Raw genomic sequence first — 18,175 nt, 5'->3', positions numbered from 1 at the left:
TGCGCCCGCGTCTCCGTTCCCCACGGTTGATGGGCTCCGGGACAGCGAGAAAGGGAGCAGCCTTCCTGCCCAAGTGGCAGTGGCAGTGTCGGGGGCTGGAAGGGCAAGGGCGAAGGAGTCAAGAACCTGATTTCTTCCCGCCCTGCTTCTCCCCCTCCTCTGCCGTATTCATTGACTCAGCGCAGAAGTCTGATCTGCGCTGGGCGCTAAGCAGGTAACAGCAGCGTGGTGAGTGCCCCAAAGTCTTCAGTGTGCATTACTGTTGAATGACTGATAGGAGACTGGTGAACTGAATGAAAACAAGGGGACTGGTGAATGAATGAATGATAGGAGACTGGGGAATTGAATGAAAAGAAGAAATGCAATGTTGGAGACCAAAATGAGTCAGATGGCTGAGTGCGTGGCACACACCTGTAATCCTAAGGGAAGCAGAGGCAGGAGGATTGCCTTGAGTTCAAGGCCAGCCTGGGATACATAACTGGCTTCCATGAAAATAAGGCCTAAAAGGAAAATAATCAACCTTGAAAACTAGAGATCAAACATACCAGTCCCGATCAGCATAGCCCCGCCTTACAGAGTAGCCACCAAGCAAGAGAACGGTGAGGGCAGGGAAGGCAAGGATATGCTGATTGGGGCTGGCATGTTTGATCTCTAGTTTTCAAGGCTGGTTACTTGCTGAGTAACTTTTATTTTCAGGAAAACACAGGTGAGTTCAAAGCCAGCCTGAACTGTATAGCCAGACTGTCTGCAAAAAAACAAAAACAAAAACAAAAACAAAAACAAAAACAAAAAAAAGGCTATTCCTTTTTCCCCAAGAGCTTTATACGTTAATCGGAGAAATAGAATAAGATCAACTAGAGCCCGGTGTGGTGGCACACGCCTGTAATCCCAACACTCGGGAGGCTGAGGCAGGAGGATCGTTGCAAGTTCAAGGCCAGCCTGGGCTACAAAGTGAGCTCAAGTTCAAAAAAAAGAATAAGATCAACTATTCAAATATCTTTTTTTAATTTTCCAAATTACTATTTGAAGTGTGCAAATACAATAAAAGTGTATAAATTGTTTCTATATCAGGTTGTATGTACATACACACATACTTGTGAGGAAGTATTTCTGCTCCTTTAGGTAACAATAAAAACAAGTTGGAGGACACAGATGGAGGCCATCAAAACCCTTACGTAGCGCTTGCTGTAGGCCAGAGAGTTCTAAGTGCTGAAAAATCCCAGTTCGTGTAACCTTCACGACTCTGTGAGAAAAAAACTTTATTATTCACGGAAAGGAAACTGAGGCATTAGATGATCAAGTCACTAGTCTTGGACCCCAGCTGGGAAGGTGAAATGCCAGGATCGGATTCACGCTGTCAGCAGCCACACTAAGCCACCCGGTGTAATAGACTGAAATAAACTCCTACTCCTGGGCCTGAAGGGTGTGCGGGGGCTAGGAAAGCAGGGATTGTTTCTGGCCATGTTGGTCACACACGTCCTGGAGGAGGTAGCGTTTAGAAGGAGTCCCCTATAGGCATTGTGTCATGTAAGCCTTGACATCTCTGCATGAGAGAGTGAGATGGGAATGGAGCCGCCCAGGTGTCCAACCCTGTCCCCCAAGTCATTGCTCTCCGCCCTTCCGCTGCTGGTCTCCTAACTGGGCCGTGGAGGACGGCATCTCCCAGCATGTGATTTTTTCCTCCTTTCTGGAGCACTGTAAAGAAATCACATAGTTTCCACAGGGAGCAGTTTCCTTATCTGTCAAATAACACAGCCGGGCCTTTCGTCCCCTTTCTGTGTGTGTGAACTGGCACAGGGTTGGGGGCCAGGGAGATAGGTCAGAGCTCGGAGGAGAAAGGGTAGCTGCAGGCATCGAAAATAGAACATGTCCAAATCCAGGGGTCTTCCAGCACCTTCAGACCTGCCTCTCATTTTGGAGGCAAATACCTTCAAGACCATTCTGAATGAAGACACAGGGTGACAAGAAATGGAATGATTGGCCGTAATGGGAAATGATTCTCTGTTATGGAAAAATATATACATCTATGCTATCTGAAAAGGAGGATTTAACAAGCAAATTGACCTTTTCTCTTACCTAAGACTTTCAGCAGCACAAATCCTCCTTGTGCTATAAAACAGTGTCTGCTCTGATGCTGGCTGCGGTGCAGCCCTCAAACCAGCACTGCATTCGAACTCGATTGCTTTTGTTCCAAGAACATAGGACAAGAGACTGAGAGTGTTTGCCTAGGACTTGATTTCTTTTTGTTTTTTTTTTTTTTCCAGCTTTATTGAGGTATTATTGACAGAGAAAAATTGCATATATTAAAGGCCTACAGTGTGATGATTTGGTACATTGTGAGGTATTTACTTCGATCAAGCTAATGTACACATGCACCTACTTCACATAGGTACCTGTGGCTCTGGGGATGGAGGTGACGGGAAGAGCGCGCTTGTGGTGAGAACACAGAATCTAGGGGCCTCGCTTAGTGTCTTGAGCTTTGTAAATCACAAGAGAAGAAGATGCTTCCCAGAGCTGCCCCCAGCTCCTGAGAGACAGGTGCACACACGTGTCCTTGAATGCATTTATTTTTATTTGTGTTTGTGATCTGAGGAGCCATAGGCTTCCAGGTCCTGGCCAGCAGTCGCCTTGCAGTCCTGAACTCACCCTGTGCGGTGAGACAGGCTGTTCAGACTCAGGTGAACAGGGGTGTCAAGGCGCTGGTAGGAGGTGGTGAGGGCTGGACTTTCTCTGGGCTCCGAGCTCCCCATTTGCTCCAGGAGGGGGCTGGGCCCTCCCCGACTGCCGTGGGGCCTCTCACCAGGGCACACAGAAAGGGCCCTATTGAACCCCAGTCTCCTCGGCTGCTGCCCTGACAAAGCCCTTTTCTCTCCAGCCACAATGGCCCTGTCAGGCAGGTAGCAGGGCTTGCAGCATTGTCTGTGCAGCAAAGAACAACAGGTCCACTGTCTGCCCCGGGCTCAGGCTCCCTGGGGAGGGCTGGTGGCTTTGGAAGGGTCTGCCCAGCCAGGGACAGACAGGCCCTGTCCTTTGCCAGCCAGGGGCTGGGGAACCAACCAACTGGACTTTTGGCCGGTTATTTGGGGGTGAGCAGGACAACGAATGTACCAAAGTCCAAGTTTGTAAAAGAGTGGCTTTTCTAAATTCATATCCAAATGTTTTATATTAAAGAGGTGCAGGGGCCAAAAGATTAGCCACATGTCACGACTGAGCCCCAGATAAGTGGCTTATGAACATAAAACAGGTTCTGTCAGCAACAGATTAGCCCCTGATATAAGGGTCTGTCCTGTCACTGCAGGGTGCTCAGCAGCTTCCTTGGCTTCTATCATGAAATTGCCAGGTGTATACACACATTTCCTCCTGTTGCACATGAGTTTTGACAGCTAAAAACATTCCTAGGTGGTCACCAAAGTCAACCTGGATGGAGGCCCACCCAGATTTTAAAGATGTGGTAAGGAAAAGAAAAAAGAATATAAAATATCTCCAATGAGTTTTAAATGTTGATGACGTTGAAGTGATAATATTGTGGATATACTGGGCCAAGTAAAATATGTTATTAAATTGGTGTTCCCTGTTACCCTGTTTATTTTTATTTTTTTAAAAAGTGGCTACTGTGTATTTGAAATTATGTATGTAGCTCACATTATGTTTCTATTGGGTAATGCTGTCAGAGAGGGAGAACTGAAGCTGAAGGTTAGAGCTGGAAAATGACCAAGTAGAAGGTTAAGGACAATAGTCAGGGCTCTGGTCAGGTCTCTGCCTGGCACCCGGACCAACTCTGTTATTCTATGCAGCTTCCCAGGTAAAAAGACACCCAGAATCTGGTGTGTTGAGTGTGGCGTGGTTAAGGAGCGCAGGAGGAGGCGAAGTAGACACCTGAGCAATGTTAACGCAAGTTGTAGAGGGCTTGCTATATGTCATATACACGATATCTAACTTTTCCGACCACCCTAGGAAGCAGGGTCTGTTATTATGTCCATTCTGCAGATGTGGAGTAAGAAGTCCAGGGAAGACACCCCGCCTGTAAGCTGAGATGCCAAGACTCAAACCCCAGGTGCTCTTCAATGTTACACGCACTGCCTGTTGTCCCACTTCTAGTTCTTTGCAGCTCTGCAGAGCTGGCTTCTGAGCAGGGTGGGGAAGGACAGAGAGGGTGACGAGGAATCATGAGAATCTTGACTATCGGTATGCAGAGCTTGGCCTACACTTTTCCGGGCGTGTCCCCAGAACGGCTGCTGTCCTCATAGTTCTATTACCATCAAAAGTATGCTTAGAATGGACGTAGGTTCCTGGTCTATCTCTCTTATCTCTCTTATCTCTCACAAGAGCACTAGGTCCAGCAGTGGGGCCCATGTACCGCGGGCCTTAGTAGTGATTACTGAAGCAGTGCTGTTACTGAGCTCTTCCTTGGTGGGCTAAGTGCCATGCACACATTGCTTATGTGGACATTACGATCTGGGTACCATCCGAAGTGCCATTTTGCAGAAGAAGAAACTGAGGCTCAGAGAGGTGAAGTGACTTCCCCGGGTCAGACACGGTGATAGGGACAAATCCATAAGCTGGGCTTGTGGGTCCCTATTGTAGTACTCTCATCTGAGGCACTGGTTCGATGAGGCCTCTTTTCCTATACCCCGGGGTAACTGTGAAGACTGGGACCCTGCGAGAAACCACAGTGAGATCTGTGCAGCCTTCTCATCTGCTCTCATTCAGAGTGCTGAAAGGGCTCACCTAATCCAACCGTCTTGGTTTGCAAATGGGGAAACTGAGGCACATGCCAAGGCTAGATCATGCCTTACATTACTTGACTAATTTGTGACAGACTCAGCACTTCATGAATAGTCACTTGAAATTCAATCTAGCACCTTTATCTCCTATGCTTTCTTTCGGGGCAGAAAGAGCTGATCTCAGGACAAATTATAAGAGTTAATTTTTTGGTCAGTTCTTATTTTTCCACAGTACTTGCCTAGCAAGTTCCCCACACTGAGCTATATCCCTAGTCCTTTTTATTCTTTATTTTGAGACAGGGTTTTCCTATGTTGTCCAGGCTGACCTGGCATTTGACCCTCTTGCCTCACCCTGCCAAATACCTGGGATTCTATGCATGTACCACTGCCCCTGGCTTTTACCCACCTTTTAAGGATGAACCAGTAAGCTAAATATCATCCTACTGAATTTTCACAGGACTATGAACTGAAAAAAAGAAAGACTACAAGTTGGGTACCGCTACTACTTCCGTTTTAGAGATGAGAAAACCAAAGCTTAGGGAGCCTAAGTAACTTGTCTCCAAGTAAATAATGGAGCTATGGTGAAACCTAGCAGACTGAGTCTAGAGCAAATTTTCTTGGTCACTCTTTTCAGGCTGATCACTTCAGCCAGTACGACATCTTCCTCTGGAAGAAAGAGCTAAAGGCATGGCAGAGCTCACTCCAAGGCAGGTATGTGGAAGCACAGCGTTGCTTGACCTTAAAATATCAATACTAATAAAAACCATCACTCGTTGCACAACTTTTGTGTTGCATATGTTTTATGCCTCTTCCTTTGCAACGTCTCAGCAACCTGACCTTAGGATAATCTCACGGTACCTGAGCTTCATGGTAACTTTATAGTAGATGAAGTTATCCTAATTTTGCGGCTGATGTCAGTGAAACTCTGGGGTCGGTGGCTTGGTCCAGATCACACACGAAAGAGTAGGGCAGGTACTAGGATTTGGGCAGGTTCTCAAAGTGCCTGCTGCCCTGATGTCTGTGTTCCCTACCGGTTGCTTCTCTGAGTCACGGATAACCTTGGGGTAGGGATGGAGAGAGATCCTAGTGACGCTGGCTCCCTGGGCCTGTTTGGGCCTGTAGCACTTGGCGTGTGGGAACAGGCAGGGAGGGACACAGAAAGTTCTGAACACGGGCAGAGAGAAGCCTGTCAACATAAATATGAGCAACAAACATTAAAATCTGTTTTTAATGATCCCATCTCAGCTTCTGATGTTTGAGAGGCTGGTAAAAAAAAATTCAGGCTGTGAGTTCTAGTCTCTATTCTACCACTAACGCACTGGGACCTGGGGCAGCTCCTTCCCCTCTGGTCTCAGTTTCCCCATTAAGCTCAATGGAAATGAGGAAATGGATCACGAGTTTTTAAAGCCTTTCTCTTTCGCGAGCTCATAGCAGATAGCAAGCTTTTGTCCATATGGAAAGTTGTCTGGAAGGGCAACACACAAACCTCTTTAAAGAGCAGCACATTTCCTTGCTTCAGAGCAGAAGCCCAGAACCTTGACCCTCTTGGCCTCTGTGATGTGCCCTCGGTCCCCTCCCCTGCAGCAGCAGCAGCTAAGACTCATGCAAGTGCTTGGAAGATCCCAGGCTGATTGGGTGCGGGCTGAGTGGTCTCCTGGGGATGAGATGCGTGCCCTGACTTTGCTCTCATGATGCCCCTGCACAGCTGGTTTAGGCTTCAGAAGAATGGCCGGAGACCTCCCTGAGCAGACAGGCTTATGAAGGGGCACCTGAGAGCTTGGAACTTTCTCCAGGCCCGTGTGTCAGGGCCCTGGGACACAGGCTTGCTGTTGCCGAGTGGATGTGAGCACTCGTGCATGGGTGCTGTGGTTTGAATCCCAAAGAGAAGTTCCTGCTCACTGCAGAGTAGCGTGATGGGAGGTGTGGTATGGGAGAGGTGTTTGATTTGGAAGCTCAGATAAAATAGGCTCAGCCTGCTTCCAGGACGCTGGGGAAAAGGAACCGCTTTGCAGCTGTGCATGGGTCTCACTTCAGCCACTCATAATAAATGTGTATTACCTCACGATGACCTTATTAAGTAGGTGTCCTACTGTCTTACTTAAAAGAGGAAACTGAGGCACAGAGAAGTTAGGTGGCCTGCCCAAGTTCCCAAAGCTGTAGCTATCAAATGGCAAGCTGAAACCAGGCATGGTGGCACATACCCGAAATCCTGGCACTGCAGGAGGCTGAGGCAAGAGAGGGGCAAGTTTGAGCCCAGGCTGGGGAACACAGTGAGACTCTGTCTCAAAAGAAAAAACTGCGTTAAGGGTAGGGGGAAGCAAGCTGAGACGCAAACCCACATTTATTTGACGACAGAGGCAACATTTTCATCTGTAACATTATACCATCTCCTTCAATAAAGTCTGCTCCAAAGGGCTCTGTTGGGAACCACAAGAGACAATTTAAATCATGAGAGCAGGGGCTGGGGATTTAGCTCAGCGGCACAGTACCTGCCTGGCAAGCACGAGGTTGTGAGTTCGATTCCCGGTAGCGGAGAAAAAACAACAACAACAACAAAAAATCATGAGAGCAGAGCTGGTGCTCAACAAGTAAATTCTTCCCTACACACCACAGAAGGCATCTGCGAGGCGAAAGGAGTTACACGAGTGCCTCTCTTCCTGCCAGGTGAACAGAAGAAAAAGGAAGAGACTTCTGTTTAATCTCAGGACAAACTATCTTTTTCCTGCCAGCAACCTTTTTTTTTTTGGTTTTTCTCCGGTACCGGGAACCGAACTCACGACCTTGCGCTTGCTAGGCAGGCGCTTTTGCCGCTGAGCTAAATCCCCAGCCCCTCCAGCAACCTTATTTAATGACTGTTCCCCAGTCTCTGTTCCATGGGACACCACTCCACCTTGTCCTGTACTCAATACAGTGGTGGTGAAGCGATCGCACGGGTGCCGCAGTAGCAGGCACACAGAGGCCTCTCTGCCCCGGAGTTAGGTCACCCCAGCATAACCCCAGCAGCCAACGGCAGCTGAGAACAACGTGCACAGGGGCAGCATCGGCACTTTGCAATAAATAAGCGGGCTTTGGGCTGCAGTTTAGTTGCCCGGTGTCTACAAGGTTCGCCATCACTGCAATCAAACCTTGGGGAGTGCTACATCCTCAAGTCCTCTTTTGGAGATTCCCCTGGCACATCAGCATATTAAAGGCACTGAAAGGACCTGCCTAATTTAGCTTAACCTAGATCATTCCAGCCTCAATTGGTCGTGGAATTCCCACCACTCCTACCACCCTATAATACCTATTTAACAGAACATACAAACCAGAGGGAATCTGATTCCTTCCATGTATGTACATGAGGCAGTTTGGGGCCAGAGAGCCCACATGGGCTGTCGGGGCTCATCCAGCTACCTGGTGGTGTACGCTTTTGTAAAGGAAGCCTTATTCTCCAATTCATTGTTGAGACGCGGGGTAGAACAGTGGTTAAAGCAGGAAACTAGATAACCTGAGTTTATGTGCTGGCTTTACCATTCCCTGGTCGTACTTTCTTGGGCAGTTTGCTTACCCCGCTCCCCTAGCCTCAATTTCCTCATCAGTAATATGCGAATAATGTGGTACAGACCTTATAAGGCTAATTTGGGACTCAGCAAGTTTACAGGTAGGTTTGGAACAGCAAGTAGCACCAAGTAAGGTCTTGGTTAATTATCACCATGGGCGGTGTGGCTGTGCATAAAATGAAGCCGGCTGCATGTCCCTGGCTCTGGGGGTGAGTGCTGTGTGAAAATCCTGCTTGCCCGAGGCTCCCTCAAGCCGCACTACACCACAGCTTCCTGGAGGGAGGCGCTCCTGCTGCCCCTCCCCTTTGCCTGGCCTTCTTGGTCCCTTCAGACCAATTTCCATACTTCTGTCTCTTCTCCCTGTTTCTCATCTTAAGTTCAGAGGAGTCTTGGGAGAAACTGTCATTTTGGGAAACTAGACAGGGCTGGGAAACGGAACTGGGGTAAGAAGTACAGCACGATACACGGGGTACCGACTTTTGAGGTAGACAACCCTGGCGGCAAAGCCAGGCTATGGTGCTTCCTCTTTGCATGGTTTTTGCCAAGTCGCTTGAGCCTTGCCTCACCTTTCGCCACACGGTACAGTCATGTTAGCTACTGCCTAAGTGCGCCGTGACTCCTTCAGTTTAATAAGTGCTTACTCCTTACATGTTGGGTCCTGTTGTAGCAAGTAATGTCACAGCAGAGACGGTCCCTGGACTTCACATTCTAGAAGCGGGAGATGTGCCACAAATAAGCAAAAATGAAATAAGTCGCAGTATAACAATGGACATGATGAAATATAACGTGGTCAGGCTCAGGTCTGGCTGGGAAGGCATCATTAAGGAGGCCTTGAAGCCAGAATCTGATTGACAAGGAGTAGATTTCCACATCGGATCCCTCAAAGCTTGTGCTCTCCTTGTGGTCTCCACTCCTAAGGTCCAGAACATCCTTTGCGCCTGCTTAGGTCCCAGGAGAGAGACTCAGGCCCAGGAACAGTATCTCCTCCTTCTTCTCCGCGGCTGTGCAACACAGTAGCACGGGAAATACTGGTTTGCACGTGGGCGCTTAATGAGCCGTCCCAGAGGAATCCAGAATGTGGATTAAGGTTTCCTCACGGCTTGTCAGGTGAGGCAGTGGGTAAACGTCCCCACCTCCACCAAGGACCTGCCCAGCCAGCTGTGAGAGGAGACACCGCCCCACCAGCCTGGGGATGCGGGAGGAACAGAGCTCCGCCCACACCCATGAGGCCCTGGGCACCGCCTCCCCCATAGACTGCAGGCTGAGGCTGGGCCAATAAAAACCCACGCCTGCTTTTTTTCTCCTTGCACTAAAGCTCAACGGTGAGAATTATTTCCATTTCGCTCCCCGCAATCCCGTGTAGCTACTGTATTTGTTGTGCAACCTGCCCTGCAAAAGTTTGTACCTAGCTTTTTAAATTAACACTCCCGGAAAGCCTGGTCTTTAGTATTCTGACCTTTAATCAAATCCTAGTAGATCCCAAAGAGAATGATCTTAATTTTAGAGAAGGAACTCCCTGGTACTTTTTTAGTTTTTAAGGAGCCCCAAATTCCTTTAAGAATCTGGTACAAAGTGCTAACATGTGCCCCAGAAAGATATACCACTTTGCACAGAATTTCAGAGGAGCACATTAAGCTGACCCTTGGCTTTGTCCAAATGGGAAAATATACTATTTTTTCAGTGTAGTATGTTTTTATGGAGGTAGAACTTCATAGAGAATAGTGAGAAATGTTAAGCCTGAAGATCAATGGATTTTTACAGATATATCATACACTCTTATAACTAGCCATCTAAATAAGGTTCTTTTCCAGCTTTCAGAATGACCCATAGAAATCTTGATGAGAATGTTTTAAAGACCTTACAATACCCACTCCTAAGGGAAACATAAATTCTAATGTTGCTGGTCATGTTGGCACACATCTATAATCCCAGCACTTGGGAGGCTGAGGCAGGAGGATCACCATGAATTCAAGGCCAGTCTGGGCTTCAAAATGAGTTCAAGTCCAGCCTGAACTGCATAGTGAAACCCTCTCTCAAAAAGAGAGACAAAAATAAAATAAAATAAAATAAACTCTAATGTTACCACCATCCCCTACACGCATACTTATTTTGCATGGTAATTATTTAGTACTGATTACCTCTCCCTGGACAGTAGGATCCCTTGGAAGGCCAGCCTTACATTATTAATCCTGGTACCCCCACGCTGATGACACAAGGCACCAAGACACTCAATGACCTGTGCTTCTTGAACCCTCTCTAAATCCTGGGCCTTCTCTACTATTAATAACATCTCCAAATCATCAAGTGCTATATACTGCACTGGTATTTAATGGATCATTTTAAGCAATGCATAGACTTTATGAGGTAAACAGCACTATCACTATTTCCCATGGAGCTTTCTTGAAGTTGAGAGTCTTGCCTGAGGTCACAGAGCTGGTCTGTGGCATCCTTGGGATGCAGAACCAAGCCTGTCCATCACCAAAGCTCTACCACTGTGTGCTAGCCTTCTTGTTCTCTCTGCTCTTCGAGCAGGAAGGGGCTGGGGGTGGAGGAAGACTTAGGCCCACAGCTGCGGAGAGATGTGGGCCTCCTCTTTATGCCTGCTGATCCCAGCTTTCTACAGGTGACCTCAGAGCTGTAACTGTCATGCTTACAATGATGAACATGAGGTCATTCATATTATTAAATTATAGAAGTCACACACACTTTTGGTTAAAAACATGATTCAAATATAGTTCAAGGAGTATAAAATAAAAGATACCATCCAGTGATTAACCTACACCAAAGAAGTAGTCACACCAGTAACAGATTCTTTGGGATCCACTTGGAAATTGCACACATATAACCACAAAAGTATATACAGAGCCCACCAAGAAAATGTATACACACTTCAGCAGTTCGCTGTTCTAATAAACGTCTCTGGAAGTTAATGGCCACCACTTTGAGCACCTCTTGTAATTGTAGAGGCCAAAGGTAATTTGTATTAATCTCATGATATTGCGATAGTTTTAGTAGTAAAATATTTATACAAGTCTTTCTTTTTCATATGTATACTTTTTATTTTTAGGTACCAGGACTTGAACTCAGGACCTTGTGCTTGCCAGGAAGGTGGTGTGCTGCTGAGCTATATCCCCGGCCCTATGAGTACATTTTCTTTATTGGTGGACTCTGTATTCTTAAAAAAAAAAAAGAAATCATATTATACAGATTGTATGCCAAGTTTCATTTCTCCTGGCAATTACATATGTGGAGAATTTCTCATACTCATACATATTAATATACTTCATTATTTCTAGAATATTTCATGTTTTTAGCATATTCTAATGTGTGAACATTTCTAAATGATTTCATTAGGTTTCTGCTGATTTTTGGTAAGCAAGCTGTTTTCAGATTTAAGGACTGTAAACTCTGCTATAACGGAAGTCCCTGCAGAGCCTCTTTCTACATGTCTACAGTTAAACCCGTGGCCCCAATTAATCATGAGGTGCTTATAGAAGGTAGGGAGGTGGCTCCGAGTCAGAGGGCCTGACAAAGTGGGCACAGAAACTGAAGGGAGGTGGCGTTGGGCTAAAAGCAAGCAGGAACAAGGAATTGATTTTTCTCTGGGGCCTCTCGAAGGAACTGGCCTTGCTGACACCTTGCTTTTAGCCTGGCGACTAAGCCAGAAGACTTGGGTCCAGTAAAAGTAAGATAGTAAGTAAGATAGTAAGTTCGTGTTGTTTTAAGCTACGTGTTGTGGTGATTTGTTAAAGAGCAACAGGAAATAGTACATCCTTTCTCATTTCTACCAAGAAAGTAGGAGAGTATTACCCAACGTCTTTTCAAACACTGTAAATATACTCTTTAAATGTTCCCAGTTACCAGCAGATGTTAATATTTTTGGTCCCTTTGAGAATCAGAGGCTGTCTGAGACTCACTTCCTAGAGAAGAAATGTCGACCCCTCCAGGGTCAGCACTTTCCTTTTAGAACTTCGGTTGCCCAACCCACGCCATCTTTCCCCAGGGCAGGCTGAAGTTCACATCCACTGGGTAAATCTCAGACTCAGAACACGAAGTCCTTCAAGAGCACTGGGGTGGGGTGGGTGGCCTGTGCTCAGCATAAAGTAGAAAACCCAGCACTAGGCCCAGGTCGCACAATCCCAGTGCCTCGTATCCTTTATTCTGGTCCGTCCTCCCTGGTGGGAGAAAAGGTCTGGAGAAGGATTTGGGCCCAGGCTGAGCTGAGCTTTGGTGACGTCTCAGATCACAGGTGAGTCCAGTTTTTTACCCAATCAGCCCCAGGCCGTGGAGAGCCTCAGCCTCACCTTCTGTTCCAGGGCTGCCTCCGATCACAAGAATGAGTGGTGGGATCAGCTTGGGACTTAAGGAGGTGCTACAGAGGGGTGGGACTGGAAATTCTGCCTCTCTTCTCTGGTTTCAAGAATACTCCTTTCTGACCTCTCCAAATCCTTTCTTCTTCCACATTCAGGCTTTCTGGTTGTTGAATTTGTTCGACAGTAGCTTTGAACTGAAAGAGACCTGGGGGTGAGTGAGATCTTCCAGTATAGACTGTGACCTTCCCTGGGGAGTCCTAAGTCCTACAAACCCAAGGTGGAAGTAAAGAAACGGGGAGACAAGGCCTGGTTGCCAAGGGAAGAGTCAGCTTGCTGAGCCCTATTCTCAGTATCAGTGCCAGCAATTGATTCCTACACGCCCTCAGGTAATCCCTTCACCAATCTAAGAGATACCTACGGCACTGTTACTACACTACTGCTATTCTGTGGGATGCTCAGACGGAGAACTAGTTGCTTTTCCAGAGGCCCACTCGTAAGCAGTTACTCATTCTTGTATTTTTGGCTGAGGAGAATCCTTACCATCCTTGTCCCTCCAGCCTCCATCCTCCCTCTGCATGCCTCTGTTTCCCACAGCCCTGTACTGTACAACCCAGAATACCAAAGCTAGTACCAATTAAGCCATTGGTCTCCTTTTTTAGGCCAGCTGCTGTTTTGGTTTTGGGGTTTTGTTTTAGTTTGGTTTCTTGAGACTGGGTATTGCTATGTAGTTCAGGCTGCCTTGAGCTCTCGGCAATCCTCCTGCCTTAGCCTCCCAAGTCTAGGATTACATGTGTGTGCCACCACACCTGGCCACCAGCTGCTATTTGAAGGCAGGTTAACTTGTTGGCACCACTGATAGCAAGTTTTTTTGCGGGTGAAATGGATGCATTTTGCTAGAGAAATGGATGCATTCAGTATAGACTGGACACTCACGATGTGGTGGCTACCGTACAAACCATGGGTACCTGGTAAGCACAACACAGGCAGTGTCTATACTCATGGACTGAATGCACTAAAAACTCAAAATTAACAAAGGACTATAATTTTGATAAAGGATGAGCAGGTCAAGGACAGACTGCTTGGGGAAGATCTTAGACAGCAGCTGAGGCTTGGCTTCCTGGAGGCAGGGGTGTTGTCAGACTTGAAGCCTAGAAGGTCTTGGTCTATAAAGAGTAGAGAGAGGCATGGCAGGTGAGAGAGTTTTGATGAACAAGGGGGACACCTGGGCTTCTTGAGTTCAGGTCTGAAAATCAGCAGAGATTAAGCAACCACACCACTGCTCTGCTTAGAGTTCGGGTCCGTCTGTGTATAATGGGGGTGATGACATTTGCAGTGCAGGGAAAGAAGAAGTAAAACTGAGACTGTGTGGGGGAAGTCAACGGGCTGAACCCAGGCTGTCCTTCTGGTCTACCCCATCCTCACTGCACCCACTGAGGATCCCAGTTCGCATTCTCCAGCTTGCTCCACAGCCATGGCTCCTTGCCAGGAAGTGTTTTAGAAAACGCTCCAAGCAGGGACTCTTTGATTGCCCCTTTTCCTGTAGGTCTGAAACCCCAGAAGGCAGAAATCCCTGGATTTTATTGTCACTAACGAAGATGGAGTTTAGGGGATGCCCAGGACATTTTCGCAGGGAAATCCTCCCCTTCCGTGTCCTGCCAGAAGCACCAGCAGGCAGACGGTGAAGCATGTGGGACCAGCACGGAATAGACCTAGAAGGAAACTTGGGTGGAGAATTGCAGAGTAAATGAAAATATGGGGAGTGGAGACTGGCGCTAGGAAGCTTTCCTCCTGACACAGAAGGAAGTGAGTATGTCTCCATCCCTCCCCTGCGGACTTTAATTTCTTTAGCAGCACTTAATATAAAGTCAGAGTCTGCCCCTCCCAAAGACAGGGGGTTACAGGACAAAGGTGGCGTGGACCATGTGTCTCCAAATGATTAAAAGTTGTATATCACTGTCATAAAACATGCACTGCTTTCTTGACTTGATGATATATACCTTTATCACACTAAATAAAATATATGTAAAATCATGGTTTTTATATGACTGAAGTTTGGCAAAAATTCAAGATAATTATATTTAATTACATATTTGTAAGAGTCTGTTGGTGGGCCAGTGATGGCTGAATACATAAAATAAGTACAATACAATTTGCATCCTTCTATCTGTGTATTCTAAGTTTTCTTTTTTCTTGCCTTTATTTTAGCAATATAATGTTCTTATAATCAAGACTTTATTTATTTATTTTATTTTATTTTATTTTTTTTTGGTTTTTCTCCGGTACTGGGAACCGAACTCACGACCTTGCGCTTGCCAGGCAGGCGCTTTTGCCGCTGAGCTAAACCCCCAGCCCAAGACTTTATATATATATAAATGTTATATATATGTTTTCTAGTTTAAGTGATGTCAAATGATTTTTAAAGCAGAATGAACCATGTGTTTTACATAATAAATTTAACTACCATAGTGATATCATGTGTAATGATTGTTACCACAGAAATCACTACAAAATATTTTCTTTTTCTTTTGTAGATATTCCTTATAAGTTTCACTGCCTCTCAAGCAATATCTAAATGGTAATGTATTTCTTGAATTGTTCTTTCAAATTTTCAGTTCTGGGATATTGTGAAGAATTTTCCCTAAAAGAAGTACAGTATGTGCCTCAGTTTTTTTCTTACCTGCATCGATTAAGACTATTCTTAAACCTACAATGGTTAAAAAAATCTTTGTAAAAAAGTTAGTTTGAATTCTTTGTATGTGAGTCTTTATAGCCGTGTAAAACATTTTTGTTTCAGTGTTTTAATTTCTTTACATTTCATTAGATGCTCTCTTGTGAATCTCACATGCATTTTTATTTTGGAAAACAAGTTTTCAAAAATTTGTAAAAATGTCTTCTAATCCCTTTAAAGCAAATTAGTCACTAGATGCCCTTAGTTTTTTATAAGGTTAATAGTAAGCAAGAGTTCATACTAAATAATTATAGTCAGTGCAAATTCAAAAATTTAATTTTTCCAAAGACTATAATTCAGTATTTAGTTTAGGATTTCCTATTATTTCACAAATACTGTGTCTTTTACATTGTCTAAATTACAGCATTTTGTAGCAATTTCCTCAAACATCCAGAAGTTGTTATAATGTGAAATCTGTGTTTCATCAAGTGTTTTATCCTTGAGCAGACTCATAAAATATTTAGAATCACAATTTCCAAAAAATGACATAGAGACACCCTTATCACTGCGTCTCCTAATAACCAGTTCAGACTACTGTATACATCATAAATGGCATAGAGTATGCTCCTGGATTTTCAGCCAGAAGTTAATGCCATTATTATAGGCTTGTTCTGACAGTCTTTTAAATACCTGCCTAATGTGGAAAGTCAGTTCCAGAAGTTCCTCTTTATTATTAATGTGTCTTTTCTCATACCTGCATGCCTCCATAGTTCACATTTCTTCCCCATTCCACTGTCCCAGGCAGGACAATGCCCCAGCTTCCTTCACTGCCCTGGGGTATGTTCACCTCTCCTTTCAGGACCTACGTGGTTAAACTGGGCTTAAATGTGGTCAGTCAAATGATTATAAATTGCTCCACACTGATGCTGAGTGTCAAGTGTTAAAGATGCTCAAAAGGTTTTAATAAATGTATCATTTTGTACAGTTGGGACATTCATGACCTGCAAAATTGTGAGACTGGTGCTCAAGTATGTTGAACTTAATCTAAGTGGGTGATGGCCAGGCCATTTGCTTGATCACCACTTGTTTTTGTAGGTTATTACTCAATTTCTTAAGTGCTCCAGTGCTTCTCCTCCAGGTTCATGGGTTCAAAGACTCATTTTTGAAGTTCAGATTCCAAGGAAATAACAATTCAACAACTGCAAGATGAAGCAAAAAAACAAAACAAAAAAAAAAAACAAAAAAAAAACACAAAACAAACCAATGCCAGATTAATAGGTATCAATGAAACAGCAGATGTCAACACAAATGTTATAAAAAGACTATTTGCAGAAATAATACCACAAAATTTCCCAGACATGGAAAAAGAATCAGACATACAGATAACTGAAGCATATAGAACTCCAGTTAATCATAACCAAAATAAATCTACACCTAGACATATAGTGATCAAGATCCCAGAAACTCAACAAAAGATCAGAATATTAAAAGTTGTTAGGGAAAAGAAACAGATCACGTGTAAAGGAAAGCCCATCAGAATCATGGCAGATTTCTCAACCCAAACCATCAAGTCAGGAAGAGCTTGGAATGAAATATTTCAGGTACTGAAAGAAAACAACTTCCAGCCCAGATTGATGTACCCTGCAAAACTATCCTTCAAAATTATCCTTCAAATTTAATGGAGAAATAAGATATTTTCATGATAAAGAACATCTGAAGAAATTTGTGAGCACCAAACCAATCCTACAGTTGTACTAAAAGATATTCTAGAAAGAGATAAAACAGACCACAACTTCAAGAACAACAACAGAAAGGAACCACCAAGCAGAGCAAGCAAATAAAAAGAGGGAAAAAAGAGGATCCAACGGCAGGAAAATAACATGACCGAGATAAGCCAATACATACCAGTTTCAACCATCAGTGTAAATGGTCTCAATTCACCAATCAAAAGACGCAGACCGGGAGTGGATCAAGAAACAAAATCCAACTATATGTTGTATACAAGAAACACATTTAACTCAAAAGGAGATTCATAGATTGAAAATTAAAGGATGGAAAACAATACCCCTCACAACACGAACCCAGAAAAAAGCAGGTATAGCTATTCTGTTTGCACACAACCTGAACTTCAAACCAAGAACAATCAAAAGAGATAAAGAAGGTCACTACATACTTGCAAGGGGAAAACTTCAAGAGGAAGAGATAACAATCATAAACACCTATGCACAAAATACAGAAGCACCCAACTATATAAGACAAATTTTAACATATATCAAAAATGAAAGAAGCAGCAACACAATCATAACAGGGGACTTTAACACCCCAGTGTCAAAAAGAAGTCAATCAACTAGACAAAAAATCAGCAAAGAAATAACAGAACTTAATCAAACTTGTGAACATATGGACCTAACAGACCTTTATAGAGTCACCCAACAGGATCAGAATACACATTCTTCTCAACTGCACATGGGACGTTCTCTAAAATAGACCATATGCTAGCACATAGAATATGTTTAAGTAAATGCAAAGGAATTGAAATTCTCCCATGTATACTGTTGGACCATAGTGCTGTGAAATTGGAAATTAATGACAAAAGAAATCACAAAAACTCCATAAACAGTTAGAAATTAAATAACATCCTCCTGACCAACCAATTTCACAGATGAAATCCAAGTAGAAATTAAACACTGTTTACAATCAAACAACAATGTAGATACAACTTACAGGAATCTGTGGGATGCAATGGAAGTAGTCCTCAGAGGGAAATTTTTTTTTTTTAAAGGGAATAAGAAAATAATAATTTTTTTTTTATTTTAAAGAATAAAAGAAGGATAACATAATAATAGGGGGGACTTAGCAAATTACAGACAAAATGGTAGGAAATTATCAATGGTTATCATTTTACATATTATTATCTACAAAATAGTTTCT

General features: G+C 44.4%; 1 long non-coding RNA gene across 1 annotated transcript in view; it reads left to right on the top strand.

The window, feature by feature from the left end:
- Positions 1-76: 76 nt before the first annotated feature.
- Positions 77-18,175, top strand: part of LOC102015808 — a 49,005-nt gene continuing 30,906 nt past the window's right edge. Inside the window, exons 1-3 of the long non-coding RNA XR_259679.2 lie at positions 77-214; positions 5,359-5,435; positions 15,108-15,151. This is a non-coding gene — a long non-coding RNA (uncharacterized LOC102015808). The remainder of the gene's footprint in view (positions 215-5,358; positions 5,436-15,107; positions 15,152-18,175) is intronic.

The sequence above is a fragment of the Chinchilla lanigera genome, unplaced genomic scaffold (genome assembly GCF_000276665.1).
Source record: "Chinchilla lanigera isolate Chin_1 unplaced genomic scaffold, ChiLan1.0 scaffold00007, whole genome shotgun sequence".
NCBI classification, from domain to species: domain Eukaryota; kingdom Metazoa; phylum Chordata; class Mammalia; order Rodentia; family Chinchillidae; genus Chinchilla; species Chinchilla lanigera.
The sequence above is the reverse complement of the archived record's forward strand: the minus strand, read 5'-3'. Positions and strand labels throughout refer to the sequence as shown.